General features: G+C 37.5%; 2 long non-coding RNA genes across 2 annotated transcripts in view; one reads left to right on the forward strand and one right to left on the reverse strand.

Annotated features, from left to right (window-relative positions):
- Window positions 1–102, forward strand: part of LOC116669973 (uncharacterized) — a 14,508-nt gene extending 14,406 nt beyond the window's left edge. Inside the window, exon 3 of the long non-coding RNA XR_004326920.1 lies at window positions 92–102. This is a non-coding gene — a long non-coding RNA (uncharacterized LOC116669973). The remainder of the gene's footprint in view (window positions 1–91) is intronic.
- Window positions 1–674, reverse strand: part of LOC116669977 (uncharacterized) — a 13,614-nt gene that overhangs the window by 2,668 nt on the left and 10,272 nt on the right. The window lies entirely within an intron of this gene.

Consider the following 674-nt stretch of genomic DNA (forward strand, 5'->3'; position numbering starts at 1 on the left):
ACAGAACATACAGACACCCACGGGAGAACACAAGACAGGAACTACAACTAGACAAGACAAGGGAGCAAACACGGACTATGACATGAATCAGGAAGCAAAACACGGACAACAAGATGAAACAGAAAACAGAGTTTTAGTATATTAAAACACAAACCACAACAAGTGTCTTTTTAAACTATCTTTTTAATAAACTGTCTATAGACTTACAAAGCTCTAAATGCTTCAGGAAGTGTGGTGCTATGTTGAGCCTTGTTAGGGGTGTAGCTATGACTAGCGTTGTAAGCTAATTAGCGGTTTGTGCTAAAACAGGTCACGTTTGATTAGCATGAAAACAAATCCCAGAGAACGGTCGAACTCGGTGCACATGTGTCACTAACCCCTCATTTTGTGCTGGATTTGTCCTTTAAAGGGAACAGAAAGTAAAAACAAGCTAAAATAGAATAAAAAAATGTTAAATACAAAAACTTAAAGTTACCGTGCAGTCAGTGTAAGTAATGAATAATTACTTGATTTAATAGAAGTCAGTGTCAGATTTTAGGCTGACTGTGTGTGTCAGTGTCAGATTGCAGGCTGACTTTATAATTGTCTAAATGGGGCCGTTAAAATTCCGGTCGGAGTCCATGACAACACTAGAATGTCTGGTTTAGGCTTTTTTTTTTTTTTTTATATTGCCG

The sequence above is a fragment of the Etheostoma spectabile genome, chromosome 20 (assembly GCF_008692095.1).
Source record: "Etheostoma spectabile isolate EspeVRDwgs_2016 chromosome 20, UIUC_Espe_1.0, whole genome shotgun sequence".
NCBI lineage: Eukaryota > Metazoa > Chordata > Actinopteri > Perciformes > Percidae > Etheostoma > Etheostoma spectabile.